We start from the raw sequence: 18,375 nt of genomic DNA, 5'->3' as shown, positions 1-18,375 counted from the left end.
ATTACATGGGCTTGCTCCTACCTATCTCTCTGATTTGTTCCTGCCGTACATACCTACACGTACGCTACGGTCACAAGACGCAGGCCTCCTAATTGTCCCTAGAATTTCTAAGCAAACAGCTGGAGGCAGGGCTTTCTCCTATAGAGCTCCATTTTTATGGAATGGTCTGCCTACCCATGTAAGAGACGCAAACTCGGTCTCAACCTTTAAGTCTTTACTGAAGACTCATCTCTTCAGTGGGTCATATGATTGAGTGTATCTGGCCCAGGAGTGTGAAAGTGAACGGAAAGGCTCTGGAGCAACGAACTGCCATTGCTGTCTCTGCCTGACCGGTTCCCCTCTTTCCACTGGGATTCTCTGCCTCTAACCCTATTACAGGGGCTGAGTCACTGGCTTACTAGGGCTCTTTCATACCGTCCCTGGGAGGGGTGCGTCACTTGAGTGGGTTGTGTCACTAATGTGATCTTCCTGTCTGGGTTGGCGCCCCTCCCTTGGGTTGTGCCGTGGCTTTCTTTCTCTCTCTCGGAGGACCTGAGCCCTAGGACCATGCCCCAGGACTACCTGACATGATGACTCCTTGCTGTCCCCAGTTCACCTGGCAGTGCTGCTGCTCCAGTTTCAACTGTTCTGCCTGTTATTAGTATTATTACTATTTGACCATGCTGGTCATTTATGAACATTTGAACATCTTGGCCATGTTCTGTTATAATCTCCACCCGGCACAGCCAGAAGAGGACTGGCCACCCCACATAGCCTGGTTCCTCTCTAGGTTTCTTCCTAGGTTTTGGCCTTTCTAGGGAGTTTTTCCTAGCCACCGTGCTTCTACACCTGCATTGCTTGCTGTTTGGGGTTTTAGGCTGGGTTTCTGTACAGCACTTTGAGATATCAGCTGATGTACGAAGGGCTATATAAATTGATTTGATTTGATTTGATTCAAGCTGGATGGTGCTGGTGACGGAGGCTTTGGTGTTCCACACAAGCAGGTGAAGAAGCAGGTGTCCCTTCCCATGATGTGGAGTTGACCTTGGACCTCACAGAGGCTGTAAGATCCTCCCTCCTTGATATATAAATCCTTCGACTTCACTGACTCTAATGGTGAGGTCCCTTGAAACATAGGGACTCTTGGCGTCCACCTCTACTGTGGTGCACACCACTCCTGAACATACATGCATGTAGCCATTTTAGTTTGAGTTTATTTTTTATTTTTACAGGGACAGTGCACATTAATCAACATTTTAGTAAAAGTGCCGGTTTTAGCCAGCCGGCTAATTTTCAACCGCAGTCCCTGGGCAGGTTATTAAAAACAATTACAATATAGACAATAGCAACATAGAACAAGCAAGACATAGTAACATAGGACAAGCAAGACATAGCATACAGACAGAGCAACATAGGACAAGCAAGACGTAGCATACAGACAGAGCAACATAAAACAAAGAGCAGCAAGACAAAATTCATAAAAGTAACAAAGTGTTTCCACACCTCACAAGCTACAGACAACAGACAACATGGAAAGCGGCAACACACAGCTAGGGACCATGTTCACAAATCTGATTGACCTTTAGCCATGTCTTCAAGCGTTTTGTGAACGTGTGATATGTGGTGCAGTTATGTGTGTCTGATGGCAGTGTATTCCAGACATGGGAAGCTCTCACAGAGAATGCAGATTTACTAAAGGTGCTTTTCCTTAGGGGAACTATACAGTCACCTCTCATGGCAGACCTTGTGGATCTGCTGCCATATGTCTGGGTTTTCTGTTTAACAAAAATATGGAGGAGAGTGAGTGGAGGGGGAGCCAGGCCATTAAGGATCTTGAATACAAGACATGCGTCGGTGTATTGCACAAGATTTTCCCAACTCAAGAGCTCATGCTTTCTAAGGATGTGACAATGATGATGGCTATTGGGCTTCCTATCAAGCACTTTGAGAGCCTGTTTGTAGACAGACTGAATAGGTTTTAATGTTGTACAGCAAGCTTGGGCCCAACTAGTCAAGCAGTATGTTAAAGTGGGGGAGTATCATAGATTTGAAGTACAGTTTTGCTACCTCTGTAGTCAAACAATTTCGTATAAATCGGAAATTAGCTAGGTTGAATTTGGTTATTTGAATTACCTTTTTCACATGCTTTTTAAAAGAGAGGTTGGAATCAAGTATGATGCCAAGGTACTTAAAATCGGATACCACCTGGAGCTTCTCCCCTGACACATAGACATCTGGCTCAGTAGCATCTGTTGCCCTCTTTGTGAAGAACATGCAAACAGTTTTTTTCACATTGAGATGCAAACACGAGTCACTGAGCCACTTTGTAACCTGGACCATTACAGTAGTGAGTTCTTGTGCAGCTTGTTGTTTGCTCTTTGCATGCACATATATCACTGTATCATCTGCGTACATTTGAACTTCAGACCCAGTACAGACAGAAGGCAGATCATTAATGTACAGGCTGAACAGGAGGGGCCCCAGTATTGACCCTTGGGGCACGCCCACATCATAGCTACGAGTGGGCGACAGCTCATTGCACACTGAGTTCTGCCTTCAAGGTATGATTTCATCCATCTCAAGGCATCAGGGGAAAAGTTGAACTTGGACAATTTTGTGATGAGAATCTCATGGTTAACAGTATCAAAAGCCTTCCTTTGGTCCAGAAACACAGCCCCAACAGCACCCCCTTTGTCCATCTTGGACTTCACATTTTCCAGAAGAAGAGTGTTTCGCTCTGAAGCCAAACTGCATGGAGTGTAATGTGAAGGGGCTGTTGTTGAGGTGGGCAATCAGTTGTTCTGCTACACACTTTTCAACAACCTTTGACACCACAGGTAGTATACTAATGGGCCTGTAGTTACTCACGTCAGCAGGGTCGCCTGATTTAAAGATGGCCGTTATTATGGCCGACTTCCATACCCTTGGAAACACACCGAGACCAATGGATGTGTTGGTGACCTTAGTAATGGGGCCAATGAGTGACTCTTTGTAGTTTTTAAGAAAGGTAGAGTCCATCCCAAACACATCTTTGGCTTTAGAGTTCTTTAGTGAGCTAATCACCTTGTTCACCTTTGACTCAGAAACCTCCCTTATGATGAAGACAGGTTTTGATGCCCTCTTTGTTATATGTGCCCCACTTTCCAGACAACACCCCATCAAACAACTGAACACCTTGAAATGCATTTGTTGTAATAAATGTGCTATATAAATAGTTTGTGCAGTTTTTCCATAAACCTTGAATTGATAACTTTAGATTTTATCACTTGGGCGATTCTACGGAAACGGTGGATTTTGAAGTTTAACCAAATCTTTACCATTATAAATCAACATACATGCCAGCTTAATGCATTTAAATACTTTTAATAGATTACATAAAAAAATGAAAGTGATTCCTTTTTGTCACTGGTGTTACCTATATTTTTGATGACAATTCAGGCTGTCCTGGATATAATTTCACAAATTAATTTGCATATGTAATCAAAGAAAGAAAAGGTTAAAGGTAATATTAAGAAATTGTTATGATGTAATCATTTAAAGTGCGAAATAGAATAACAATAATGAAGCTATATACAGGGGGCACCGCTACCAAGTCAATGTGTGGGGATACATGTTAGTCGAGGTAATTTGTACATGTTGGTAAAGTGATTATGCATAGATAATTATTATTATTGTTATTATACTTCAACAAGGAACACAGACTGAGACCAAGGTCTCTTTTACAGCTGTCACGGTTCCTCTCCTTGTTCGGGCGGCATTCGGCGGTCGGCGTCGCCCGTCTTCTAGCCATCGTCAATCCACTTTTAATTTTCCATTTGTTTTGTCTTGTTTTCCTACACACCTGGTTTTCATTTCTCTCATTAATTGTTGTGTATTAACACCTTGTTCCATGTGTCTCTCCTCAGGCCGGCGGTGGCTGGCCCGCTACAGGAGTTTGAGGTGCAGGGGGTTCCTCCGCCCCCTCTGGACATCGAGGGGGCCCCGGCGTACATCCTACGAATGTTGGAGCTGGTGTAGTACGTTTTGATCTTAGTCCTGTATTAATGCTTTGCCTGTTTGATGGGTCGTCGTCGGTTATAGCTGGATTTCTTATAAGCTTCCGGGTTAAAGTCCCGCACCTTGAAAGTGGCAGCTCTAGCCTTTAGCTCAGTGCAGATGTTGCCTGTAATCCATGGCTTCTGGTTGGGATATGTACGTAGAATTACTGTGGGGACAATGTCATCGACACACTTATTGATGAAGCCAATGACTGATGTGGTGAACTCCTCAATGCCATCGGAGGAATCCCGGAACATGTTCCAGTCTGTGATAGCAAAACAGTCCTGTAGTTTAGCATCTACTTCATCTGAACACTTTTTTATGGACCGAGTCAATTGTCCTTCCTGTTTTAATTTTTGCTTGTAAGCAGGAATCAGGAGGATAGAGTTGTGGTCGGATTTATCAAATGGAGGGCAAAGGAGAGGGAGAGGGAGAGCTTTGTGCGCGTCTCTGTGTGGAGTAAAGAAGGTCTAGAATTTTTTTGCCTCTGGTTGCACGTTTAACATGTTGATGGAAATTTGGTAGAACTGATTTAAGTTTCCCTGTAATAAGGTCTCCGGCCACTGGGAGCGCCGCCTCTGGGTGAGTAGTTTCCTGCTTTCTTATTTCCTTATACAGCTGACTGAGTGCAGTCTTAGTGCCAGCATCTGTCTGTGGTTGTAAATAAACAGCCACAAAAAGTATAGCTGAAAACTCTTTAGGCAAGAAGTGTGGCCTGCAATTTATCACAATATACTATCACTATAATATCACTACTTCAGGCAAGCAAAATCTAGAGACTTCCTTAGATTTCGTGCACCAGCTGTTGTTTACAAATATGCACAGACCGCCCCCTCTTCTTTCCGGAGTGTGCTGTTCTATGTTGCCAGTGCAGCGTATATCCCGCTAGCTGAATAGCCATGTGGTCATTCAGCCACGATTCCGTGAAACATAGTATATTACAGTTTTTGATGTCCCGTTGGTAGGATATTTGTGATCGTACCTCGTCTAGTTTATTGTCCAGTGATTGCACGTTGGCGAGTAGTATTGGCGGTAACGGTAGCTTTTCCACTCGCCTTTTCCGGGTCCTGACCAGGCATCCGGCTCTGTGTCCTCTGTACCTGCGTCGCTTCCTCTTGCAAATAACGGGGATGTTGGCCCTGTCGGGTGTTTGGAGAATGTCCTGTGCGTCTTGCTTGTTGAAGAAAAAATCTTTGTCTAATCCGAGTTTAGTGATCGCTGTCTGATATCCAGAAGCTCTTTTTTGCCGTAAAATACATTTCAGAAACATTATGCAACCGTATCAGAAATATTACATTGTACAAAACAAGTTACAAATAACAAATAACCCACATAGTAACACAATTGGTTGGGCGCCTGTAAAACTGCTGCCACTTCTTCCGGCGCCATTTTGACTGATTCAACAGATTTGGAGATTATAATCTCGTCCCTTAGCTGTCTCTCTCTCTCTGTCGAACCATCTCTCTCTCTGTCGAACCACCATTTCACAGCGCCTCAGAATGGAACTTGAATGGGAGTCTGTGGCAGGAATGGCGAAACATCCGCCGGTTTTAATTGACTGTTCTCTCAGTCCATCACTATCTAGCCCAACCCTTAGACCCTCCCCACTACATGGTGGACTTTAAAGCACAAGCAGTACAAGGGAGGTAAACAAGGAAGTTCTAAAATCGTAGAAATTAGATTGATTTTCTGGGCCTATATGCTGTCCCATATGTACATGTACAATAGATGGATTCATCTGCTGATTCATTTGTTTTTGGAAACCAAAGAAAAAAATGATATATATAATCGTGAATTAAACAGAATAAATACCAGTACTACTGTAACCAGTATGAGTCAGAAATAAGATCAGGGGAGCATAAAATTGACAAAACACAATGAAAACCCTTACCATCAAATGCAATGAAGTTGTGGTGTTAGCTAACTGAATCTGAGTTTAATAGTTGTATTGATATAGAGCTCGTTCTCTTCCCTCCTGACTGTGTCAGCCTCTTTGTTCTTCTGTTAGCGGCAGCAGCTACTTCATCAGAGCTCTAGGGAAAACATATTTGTCATGCTGGGACGCTAACACAGATAGTGTTCACACTATCTCAATAGACCCATTGTGTTTGTTTTGTAACGGAGTCACGAGTTCAAAGTAGCGTAACCTGGGGTAAATTCATTAGTCTGATTGCGGTGCAAAACATTTGGTCTTCTGCAAAACATTTTGCAAGAGAAACCTTTTACCGTTAATTCTAGGAAGCAAACGGAAGCAAACAGAGCAAAAGGAACGGAAATGGGAGGGACCTGACTCTGTCCAATAGAGACTTGTTTTTGTTTTCTTTGCGAAATGCTTTGCAAAAAATATAACATTTTTCTGCCGAATCCAGCTAACGAATACACCCCTGATGTTGGATTCTCAACCATAAAGGCATGTTAGAATGGTCTTCTCATCCCACCATGTTAGAATGGTCCACTCCTCCTGCCATGTTAGAATGGTCCACTCCTCCTGCCCTGTTACAATGGTCTTCTCCTCTGCCATGTTAGAATGGTATTCTCCTCCCACCATGTTAGAATGGTCTTCTCCTCTGTCCATGTTAGAATGGTCTTCTCCTCTGCCCTGTTACAATGGTCTTCTCCTCTGCCATGTTAGAATGGTCTTCTCCTCCCACCATGTTAGAATGGTCTTCTCCCCTGTCCATGTTAGGATAGTCTTCTCCCCTGCCATGTTAGAATGGTCTCATCTTCTGTCCATGTTAGAATGGTCTTCTCCGCCTGTGATGTTAGAATGGTCTTCTCCTTCCATCATGTTAGAATTGTCCTCTCCTCTGGCCATGTTAGAATGGTCTTCTCCTCTGGTCGTATTACAATTGTCCTTTCCTCCCACCATTTTAGAATTCTCCTCTCCTCCACATGTTAGAATGGTCTTCTCTTCACACAATGTTAGAATGGTCTTCTCCTCTTGCCATGTTAGATTGGTCCTCTCCTACTACAATGTTAGAATGGTCTTCTCCTCTGTCCATATTAGAATTGTCCTCTCCTCCCCCCCGTGTTAGAATGGTCTTCTCCCCTGTCCATGTTAGGATGGTCTTCTCCCCTGCCATGTTAGAATGGTCTCATCTTCTGTCCATGTTAGAATGGTCTTCTCCGCCTGTGATGTTAGAATGGTCTTCTCCTTCCATCATGTTAGAATTGTCCTCTCCTCTGGCCATGTTAGAATGGTCTTCTCCTCTGGTCGTATTACAATTGTCCTTTCCTCCCACCATTTTAGAATTCTCCTCTTCTCCACATGTTAGAATGGTCTTCTCTTCACACAATGTTAGAATGGTCTTCTCCTCTTGCCATGTTAGATTGGTCCTCTCCTACTACAATGTTAGAATGGTCTTCTCCTCTGTCCATATTAGAATTGTCCTCTCCTCCCCCCCGTGTTAGAATGGTCTTCTCCTCTAGCCATGTTAGATTGGTCTTCTCTTCTGCCATGTTAGAATGGTCTCATCTTCTCTCCATATTAGAATGGTATTCTCCGCCTGCGATGTTAGAATGGTCTTCTCCTTCCATCATGTTAGAATGGTCCTCTCCTCTGGCCATGTAAGAATGGTCTTCTCCTCACACCGTGTTTGAATGGTCTTCTCCTTCCATCATGTTTGTGTGGTCTTCTCCTACCACCATGTTAGAATGGTCATCTCCTCCCACCATGTTAGAATTGTTATCTCCTTCCACAATGTTAGAATGGTCTCCTCCTCCTTCATGTTAGAATGGTCCTCTCCTCCCACCATGTTAGAATGGTCATCTCCTTCCACAATGTTAGAATGGTCATCTCCTCCCACTATGTTAGAATATGTCTCCTCCTCCCACCATGTTAGAATGGTCCTCTCCTCCCACCATGTTAGAATGGTCCTCTCCTCCCACCATGTTAGAATGGTCATCTCCTTCCAACATGTTAGAATGGTCCTCTCCTCCCACCATGTTAGAATGGTCATCTTCTTCCACAATGTTAGAGTGGTCTTCTCCTCTGGCCATGATAGAATGTTCTTCTTTTTCTCCTTGTTAGAATGTTCTTCTTCTCCGCCATTTTAGAATGGTCCTCTCCTCACACCATGTTAGAATGGTCTTCTCCACCTGCCATGTTAGAATGGTCTTCTCCTCCCACCATGTTAGAATGGTCCTCTCCTCCCACCTTGTTTGAATGGTCTTCTCTGGCCATGATAGAATGGTCTTTTCCTGCTCCAAGTTTAGAATATCCTTCTCCTCCCACCATGTTAGTATGGGCTTGTCTTCCCACCATGACAGAATGGTCCTCTCCTCCGTCATGTTGGAATGGACATCTCTTCTGGCCATGTTAGAGGAGTCTTTTCCTCCGCCTTGTTCGAATGGTCTTCTCCTTTGCCATGTTAGAATTTGCTTATTTTCCCACCATGATAGAATGGTTTTCTCATCCGCCATGTTAGAATGTTTCTCCTCCCGCCATGTTAGAATGGTCCTCTCGTCCCACCATATTAGAATGGTCTTCTTCTCCGCAATGTTAGAATGGTCTTCTCCTTTGCCATGTTAGAATATGCTTATTTTCCCACAACGATAGAATGGTTTTCTCATCCACCATGTTAGAATATGTTTCTCCTTCCACCATGTTAGAATGGTCCTCTCCTCTGACCCTTGGCCCAAATGAAGCCATGTTACAATCTTCTTTGGGAGACTGGTTATTGTTTGGAATTTCGGATCACTGACGTTCCCAAAGTAAACTGCCTGTAACTCAGGCCCAGAAGCTAGGATATGCATATAATTGGTAGCATTGGATAGAACACTTTGATGTTTCTAAAACTGTTAAAATAATGTCTGTGAGTATAACATAACTGATATGGCAGGCAAAAAAACGAGGAGAATCCATCCGGAAATTTTTTTTTTTGAGGTCACAGGCCATTCCAATGCTAGTCTATGGGCAATTCAAAAGAAGTCCTCCCAGATTGCAGTTCCTATGGCTTCCACTAGATGTCAACAGTCTTTGGAAAGGGTTTCAGGCTTGTTTTTTTGAAAAATGAGCAAGTAGTTGTAGTTTTTCCAAGATTTGTTTGTATGCATGTTGAACGAGTGGATTACTGAATCAAGCGCACCAACTAAACAGACATTTTTGGGATATAAAGGACTTTATCGAACAAAACAACCATTCATTGTGTAGCTGGGACCCGTGGGATTGCAAACAAGTGATTTATTTAATCACTATTTGTGATTTTGTGACGCCTGTGCTGGTTTGAAAAAGTATTTTGATGTGGGGCGCTGTTAAGCTTTTAAATGATGTATGACACTTGTATTTTCATGAATGTTTAAAATTATGATTTTTGTATTTTGAACTGAGCGCTCTGCAATTTCACCGGATGTTGTCGTAGGTGTCCTGCTAGCGGTTCATGCACCCAAACAGGCTACAATGATTTCCTCCTTCGCCATGTTAGAAATGTCCTCTCCTCTGGCCTCTGGCCCACATTGAACCATCTTCTGTAACACTGACTCATCAATATGACATTCCTGGGTTCAAATACTATTGGTTTCCTTTCAAAGTAGAAATGTTGCCCATTTATCCACTCTATACAGACTTAATCAAAACCTCTTAAAGTATAATCAAGTCACTTCAGCTATTTAAAAGAAAACAAACACTTTTTAAACACAGTCCCTGTCACATGCTCTGCTTATTGAGAATAGTTATTTCATGTTTCATTTCTCATTACTCGGTTTCTCACTAATGAATTATCTGGTTGAATGAACACATTGTGGAGCCAAACAGTACTGGAGCTAAGATGAAAAATATCTGAGTTGTAAGTTGTATAACTATGACGTGTTATGTTACACTGAAATATTGAATAACAACCTTGTGATTTTTTAAAAGTATTTACAAGGTTTATTGTTAACGGGAAGATAATCCAGTTCTACATAAGTCAAATAAAATCAATCAAATACAATTTTTATTCATCACATGCTTCGTAAACAACATGTGTAAACTAACAATGACATGCTTAATTATGGGCACTTACAAACAATGCAGAGAGAAAGAAAATAGAGAAATAATAGAAAAGTAATATCACTTAATAATGAATGTAATTATAGATACACAATGAGTAATGATAACTTGGCTATATACACGGGTACCAGTACCCAGTTGATGTTTAGGGGTACCATGTCACGGTTAAAAGGATCAGGAGACAGGCACAGGAACGGGGTAATAGGGGATTTTATTTCCCAAATTACAGCGTGAAGTGTAAAGGCACAGGGACAAAGACCAAACAAACACATGTACAAAACACAGGGTAGAAACCCAAACAAAAGAGAGAGGAGTATCTAGAATATATAACACAAGTACACAATGATTAACACGAGACCCGTAATCATCTGCACAATATACATGGCATGAATGCCAAAACACAGCACAGGTACTCACACGACCAACAGACATTGGAACAAGAACTTCCGACGCCGACAGAGATGGCCGCCTCGCTTCGCGTTCCTAGGAAACTATGCAGTTTTTTGTTTTTTTACGTGTTATTTCTTACATTAGTACCCCAGCTCATCTTAGGTTTCATTACATACAGTCGAGAAGAACTACTGAATATAAGATCAGCATCAACTCACCATCAGTACTACCAAGAATATGTTTTTCGCGACGCGGATCCTGTGTTCTGCCTTACAAACAGGACAACTGAGTGGATTCCATGCAGCGACCCAAAAAAAAAACAACTCCGAAAAAGAGGGAAACGAGGCGGTCTTCTGGTCAGACTCCGGAGACGGGCACATCGTGCACCACTCCCTAGCATTCTTCTTGCCAATGTCCAGTCTCTTGACAACAAGGTTGATGAAATCCGAGCAAGGGTAGCATTCCAGAGGGACATCAGAGACTGTAACGTTCTTTGCTTCACGGAAACGTGGCTCACTGGAGAGACTCTATCCGAAGCGGTGCAGCCAACGGGTTTCTCCACACATCGCGCAGACAGAAACAAACAACTTTCTGGTAAGAAGAGGGGCGGGGGCGTATGCCTTATGACTAACATGACATGGTGTGATGAAAGAAACATACAGGAACTCAAATCCTTCTGTTCACCTGATTTAGAATTCCTCACAATCAAATGTAGACCGCATTATCTACCAAGAGAATTCTCTTCGATTATAATCACAGCCGTATATATCCCCCCCCAAGCAGACACATCGATGGCTCTGAACGAACTTTATTTAACTCTTTGCAAACTAGAAACCATTCATCCGGAGGCTGCATTCATTGTAGCTGGGGATTTTAACAAGGCTAATCTGAAAACAAGACTCCCTAAATTTTATCAGCATATCGATTGCGCAACCAGGGGTGGAAAAACCTTGGATCATTGTTACTCTAACTTCCGCAACGCATATAAGGCCCTGCCCCGCCCCCCTTTCGGAAAAGCTGACCACGACTCCATTTTGTTGATCCCTGCCTACAGACAGAAACTAAAACAAGAGGCTCCCACGCTGAGGTCTGTCCAACGCTGGTCCGACCAAGCTGACTCCACACTCCAAGACTGCTTCCACCACGTGGACTGGGACATGTTTCGTATTGCGTCAGACAACAACATTGACGAATACGCTGATTCGGTGTGTGAGTTCATTAGAACGTGCGTTGAAGATGTCGTTCCCATAGCAACGATTAAAACATTCCCTAACCAGAAACCGTGGATTGATGGCAGCATTCGCGTGAAACTGAAAGCCCGAACCACTGCTTTTAATCAGGGGAAGGTGTCTGGTAACATGACCGAATACAAACAGTGCAGCTATTCCCTCCGCAAGGCTATCAAACAAGCTAAGCGTCAGTACAGAGACAAAGTAGAATCTCAATTCAACGGCTCAGACACAAGAGGCATGTGGCAGGGTCTACAGTCAATCACGGACTACAGGAAGAAATCCAGCCCAGTCACGGACCAGGATGTCCTGCTCCAATGCAGACTAAATAACTTTTTTGCCCGCTTTGAGGACAATACAGTGCCACTGACACGGCCTGCAACGAAAACATGCAGTCTCTCCTTCACTGCAGCCGAGGTGAGTAAGACATTTAAACGTGTTAACCCTCGCAAGGCTGCAGGCCCAGACGGCATCCCCAGCCGCGCCCTCAGAGCATGCGCAGACCAGCTGGCCGGTGTGTTTACGGACATATTCAATCAATCCCTATACCAGTCTGCTGTTCCCACATGCTTCAAGAGGGCCACCATTGTTCCTGTTCCCAAGAAAGCTAAGGTAACTGAGCTAAACGACTACCGCCCCGTAGCACTCACTTCCGTCATCATGAAGTGCTTTGAGAGACTAGTCAAGGACCATATCACCTCCACCCTACCTGACACCCTAGACCCACTCCAATTTGCTTACCGCCCAAATAGGTCCACAGACGATGCAATCTCAACCACACTGCACACCGCCCTAACCCATCTGGACAAGAGGAATACCTATGTGAGAATGCTGTTCATTGACTACAGCTCGGCATTCAACACCATAGTACCCTCCAAGCTCGTCATCAAGCTCGAGACCCTGGGTCTCGACCCCGCCCTGTGCAACTGGGTACTGGACTTCCTGACGGGCCGCCCCCAGGTGGTGAGGGTAGGCAACAACATCTCCTCCCCGCTGATCCTCAACACTGGGGCCCCACAAGGATGCGTTCTGAGCCCTCTCCTGTACTCCCTGTTCACCCACGACTGCGTGGCCACGCACGCCTCCAACTCAATCATCAAGTTTGCGGACGACACAACAGTGGTAGGCTTGATTACCAACAACGACGAGACGGCCTACAGGGAGGAGGTGAGGGCCCTCGGAGTGTGGTGTCAGGAAAATAACCTCACACTCAACGTCAACAAAACTAAGGAGATGATTGTGGACTTCAGGAAACAGCAGAGGGAACACCCCCCTATCCACATCGATGGAACAGTAGTGGAGAGGGTAGCAAGTTTTAAGTTCCTCGGCATACACATCACAGACAAACTGAATTGGTCCACTCACACAGACAGCATTGTGAAGAAGGCGCAGCAGCGCCTCTTCAACCTCAGGAGGCTGAAGAAATTTGGCTTGTCACTAAAAGCACTCACAAACTTCTACAGATGCACAATCGAGAGCATCCTGGCGGGCTGTATCACCGCCTGGTACGGCAACTGCTCCGCCCTCAACCGTAAGGCTCTCCAGAGGGTGGTGAGGTCTGCACAACGCATCACCGGGGGCAAACTACCTGCCCTCCAGGACACCTACACCACCCGATGTCACAGGAAGGCCATAAAGATCATCAAGGACATCAACCACCCGAGCCACTGCCTGTTCACCCCGCTATCATCCAGAAGGCGAGGTCAGTACAGGTGCATCAAAGCTGGGACCGAGAGACTGAAAAACAGCTTCTATCTCAAGGCCATCAGACTGTTAAACAGCCACCACTAACATTGAGTGGCTGCTGCCAACACACTGACACTGACTCAACTCCAGCCACTTTAATAATGGGAATTGATGGGAAATGATGTAAATATATCACTAGCCACTTTAAACAATGCTACCTTATATAATGTTACTTACCCTACATTATTCATCTCATATGCATACGTATATACTGTACTCTATATCATCGACTGTATCCTTATGTAATACATGTATCACTAGCCACTTTAAACTATGCCACTTTGTTTACATACTCATCTCATTTGTACATACTGTACTCGATACCATCTACTGTATCTTGCCTATGCTGCTCTGTACCATCACTCATTCATATATCCTTATGTACATATTCTTTATCCCCTTACACTGTGTACAAGACAGTAGTTTTGGAATTGTTAGTTAGATTACTGTTGGTTATTACTGCATTGTCGGAACTAGAAGCACAAGCATTTCGCTACACTCGCATTAACATCTGCTAACCATGTGTATGTGACAAATAAAATTGGATTTGATTTGATTTGATTTGATTTTTTAATCGACAGGACAATGGTGAACAAAGGGCACACTTCTACAATTACTAATGAAATGGAATAGGTGCCAGGTGTGCGTAATGGCAGTTCTGGAGGGATCTATGACATGCTAGGTCATTTTTTGAAGATATGGACATATAGCTAGGAATGTAGGCCCAGATTCTGACACAGTTAAGCGGGCATAAATGGAATGTATTTATGCACTTTTTGCTCTATGTGTATTCTGACCTGGAATTCAAGCAAGAAAGGTGACATTTCTTAAGTCGGAATCTGACCCAAAGTGACTAGGCAACAGGATAGATAATACACAGTATCAGGAGCATTTGTGAGTCAAAAAAGTGTGTGGAAATAGTAGTCAACACATATAGTCCAGGTAGCTATTTGGTTAACTATTTAATTAACTATTTAGCAGTCTTATGGCTTGGGGGTAGAGGTTCTGAGATTAAGGCCAGTATTCAATCAGCTCATTATTAAACTGCTGTAACCCACAATGGCATAGCATATTATTGGTTTTGTTAAAGGAAAAAAAGGATTCTGCCAGTCCGTGGTGAGTAATCGCAGTCCTGGTGTCCAGAAGTTATTTTCGGTCATAAGATTCAGTAGTGGCAACATTATGTACAAAATAAGTAAAAAAAACAAGTTACAGACAACGCAAATAAATAAACACGCAAAAAAACTAAATCAGTTGGGGACATGTAGAAAGTCAGCCTTCTTCTCTGTCATTTTTCTGGCGCTAACACTTGCCTTACTGACATTAACTTTGTTGATAGCTGCTTTATTGGGGAAAGTTGTGCTTAATATAACTGTGAGATGTGGTTGTTTTACCTAGCTACCTTAAAGGGCAATTCCACCACTTTTCAACCTCATATTCATTATCTCCAGCACTACACCAGTGTCTACATATGTGAAAACGGCACATTTCTACGATTTGTGGTTAAAAAGATAAGAAGAAATGTCCTAAAATGTTTCTGTAAAAATTTCTGTAGGATTAAAAGTAAGAAAAACCCACATCATCACAAATCTAACGGTGCTTGAAAATCACTTTAAAAAAAATCACTTTTGATGATATCATCGGGTAGAACTTTTTAACTGTATTTCTTTCTTCAAAATGTAGAAATGCGCCATTTTCACATACTGTATGTACACAAAAAATTAGCTAGTGTTACCTAGTGTTGTTTTCAGTGTAACATTTCTAGTGTGGATTCAAGAGTTAATAACCAGTGATTTTTTTTTATTGTTTGTTTCAATATCTATGTTTTTGCACAAAGTAGATGTCCTAACAGACTTGCCAAAACTATAGTTTGTAAACAAGAAAGTTGACTCTAACCTAAGTGTATGTAAACTTCCGACTTCAACTGTACTAGATCAATGATAGTTCTAAAAGGTTCTAGATAAATGTTAGTTCTAAAGATACTAGATAAATGATAGTTCTAAAGGGTACTAGATCAATTATAGTTCTAAAGGGTACTAGATCAATTATAGTTCTTAAAGATACTAGATAAATGATAGTTCTAAAAGGTTCTAGATAAATGTTGGTTCTAAAGATACTAGATAAATGATCGTTCTAAAAGGTTCTAGATAAATGTTGGTTCTAAAGATACTAGATAAATGATAGTTCTAAAAGGTTCTAGATAAATGATAGTTCTAAAAGGTTCTAGAATAAAGCATGATGGAAGTCTGTCTCCTGGCCTGACCCATGTCTGTTTCTCTGGGCTTGTCTGTTGAGTTGAAAGGCTAGGGTCGGCCTCGGTTGATTCATAATGGTTTCCTGGAACATGGTTTCCTGGAACATGGTTTCCTGGAAAAAAGCTCTGTGCCGGTTATGTGTGACTTATGAACTGGACAATGTGTACAGAAGACAATCAGCTTGCATAGCAAATCATAAAATAGCTTCAATGCAGTTACATCACCTTAAACAGGTCAACATTCACAAGGCCGCAGGGCCAGACGGATTACCAGAACGTGTACTGTGAGCACCCGCTGACAAACTGGCAAGTGTCTTCAATTACATTTTCAACCTCTCCCTGTCCGAGTCCGTAACACCAACATGTTTCAAGCACACCACTATAGTTCAAGTGCCCAAGAACACTAAGGTAACCTGCCTAAATGACTGCCAACCTGTAGCACTCATGTCTGTAGCCATGAAGTGCTTTGAAAGGCTGGTCATGACTCACACCATTATCCCAGAAACCTTATACCCACTTCAATTTGCATACCGCCCCAACTGATCCACAGATGATGCAATCTCTATTGCACTCCACACTGCCCTTTCCCACCTGGACAAAAGGAAGACCTATGTGAGAATGTTGTTCATTGACTACAGCTCAGCGTTCAACACCATTGTGCCCTCAAAGCTCATCAATAAGCTAAGGACCCTGGGACTAAACACCTCGCTCTGCACCTGGATTCTGGACATCCTGACGGGCCACCCCCAGGTGGTAAGGGTAGGTAACAACACATCCGCCACACTGATCCTCAACACAGGGGCCAATCAGGGGTGCGTGCTCGGTCCCATCCTGTGCTCCCTGGTCACTCATGACTGCATGGCCAGGCACAACTCCAACACCATCATTAAGTTTTCCGATGACACAACAGTGGTAGGCCTGATCACCGACAACGACGAGATAGCCTATAGGGAGGAGGTCAGAGACGAGGCCATTTGGTGCCAGGACAACAACCTCTCCCTCAACTTGATCAAGACAAAGGAGATGATTGTGGACTTCAGGAAAAAGAGGACCGAGCATGTCCAGATTCTCATCGACAGGGCTGCAGTGAAGCAGGTTGAGAGCTTCAAGTTCCTTAGTGTCCCCATCATCAACAAACTAACATGGTCCAAGCACACCAAGACATGAAGAGGACATAACAAAACCTTTTGCCCATCAGGAGACATCAGGAGAAAAGATTTGTTATGGGTCCTCAGATTCTCTAAAGTTTCTACAGCTGCACCATCAAGAGCATCCTGTCTGGTTGCATTACTGCCTGGAATGGCAACTGCTCGGTCTCCGACCACAAGGCACGACAGAGGGTAGTGCGAACGGCTCAGTACATAACTTGGGCCAAGCTTCGTGCCATTCAGGACCTCTATACCAGGTGGTGTCAGAGTAAGGCCCTTCAAATTGTCAAAGACTCCAGCCACCCAAGTCATAGACTGTTCCCTCTGCTACCGCACGGCAAACGGTACCGGAGCGCCAAGTCTAGGTCCAAGAGGCTTCTAAACAGATTCTACCCCAAGCCATAAGGCTCCTGAACATCTAATCAAATGGATACCCAGACTATTTGCATTGTTGCAACTCTCTGTTGTTATCATCTACAGTGCCTTGCGAAAGTATTCGGCCCCTGCGACCTTTTGCCACATTTCAGGTTTCAAACATAAAGATATAAAAATGTATTTTTTTGTGAAGAATCAACAACAAGTGAGACACAATCATGAAGTGGAACGACATTTATTGGATATTTCAAACTTTTTTAACAAATCAAAAAATGAAAAATTGGGCGTGCAAAATTATTCAGCCCCTTTACTTTCAGTGCAGCAAACTCTCTCCAGAAGTTCAGTGAGGATCTCTGAATGATCCAATGTTGACCTAAATGACTAATGATGATAAATACAATCCACCTGTGTGTAATCAAGTCTCCGTATAAATGCACCTGCACTGTGATAGTCTCAGAGGTCCGTTAAAAGCGCAGAGAGCATCATGAAGAACAAGGAACACACCAGGCAGGTCCGAGATACTGTTGTGAAGAAGTTTAAAGCCGGATTTGGATACAAAAAGATTTCCCAAGCTTTAAACATCCCAAGGAGCACTGTGCAAGCGATAATATTGAAATGGAAGGAGTATCAGACCACTGCAAATCTACCAAGACCTGGCCGTCCCTCTAAACTTTCAGCTCATACAAGGAGAAGACTGATCAGAGATGCAGCCAAGAGGCCCATGATCACTCTGGATGAACTGCAGAGATCTACAGCTGAGGTGGGAGACTCTGTCCATAGGACAACAATCAGTCGTATATTGCACAAATCTGGCCTTTATGGAAGAGTGGCAAGAAGAAAGCCATTTCTTAAAGATATCCATAAAAAGTGTCGTTTAAAGTTTGCCACAAGCCACCTGGGAGACACACCAAACATGTGGAAGAAGGTGCTCTGGTCAGATGAAACCAAAATTGAACTTTTTGGCAACAATGCAAAACGTTATGTTTGGCGTAAAAGCAACACAGCTGAACACACCATCCCCACTGTCAAACATGGTGGTGGCAGCATCATGGTTTGGGCCTGCTTTTCTTCAGCAGGGACAGGGAAGATGGTTAAAATTGATGGGAAGATGGATGGAGCCAAATACAGGACCATTCTGGAAGAAAACCTGATGGAGTCTGCAAAAGACCTGAGACTGGGATGGAGATTTGTCTTCCAACAAGACAATGATCCAAAACATAAAGCAAAATC

The sequence above is a fragment of the Oncorhynchus mykiss genome, chromosome 18 (assembly GCF_013265735.2).
Source record: "Oncorhynchus mykiss isolate Arlee chromosome 18, USDA_OmykA_1.1, whole genome shotgun sequence".
Classification (NCBI taxonomy): Eukaryota; Metazoa; Chordata; class Actinopteri; order Salmoniformes; family Salmonidae; genus Oncorhynchus; species Oncorhynchus mykiss.
The sequence above is the reverse complement of the archived record's forward strand: the minus strand, read 5'-3'. Positions refer to the sequence as shown.